This window comes from Aptenodytes forsteri, unplaced genomic scaffold, assembly GCF_000699145.1.
Source record: "Aptenodytes forsteri isolate BGI_AS27 unplaced genomic scaffold, ASM69914v1 Scaffold308, whole genome shotgun sequence".
Taxonomy (NCBI): Eukaryota; Metazoa; Chordata; class Aves; order Sphenisciformes; family Spheniscidae; genus Aptenodytes; species Aptenodytes forsteri.
In genome coordinates, this window is record NW_008795475.1 from 875,618 (window position 1) to 876,005 (window position 388).

Genomic DNA, 388 nt, shown 5'->3' on the forward strand with positions numbered 1-388 from the left:
CGGGCTCCCGCATGCGCAGTGCGGCGCCCGTGCAGTCCGGGGGCCATGTTGGTCTGGGCATGCCGGGGGCCGTAGTCTCCTGGCGCTGGGCTTCCAGGGCACCCCAGAACATTGCCCACCGTCTCGGGAGCTGTAGTCTTTGGCGTAGCCCGCTTCGAACTCCTCTTGTTCTCTCAGAGGCCCTCGGTTTTTCTCTCTGATCCGCCTTGTGTCTCTCTGGCCCCTTCAGGACCTCCCTACTTCCATTGCAATGCCTGCTGAGTTCTTCCTTGTGCCCCACAGCCGTCTTTTCTCTCTGTACCTCCCTTTGGATCATAGAATCACAGAATCATTGAGGTTGGAAAAGACCTCTAAGATCATCGAGTCCAACCGTCGACCCAACACCACC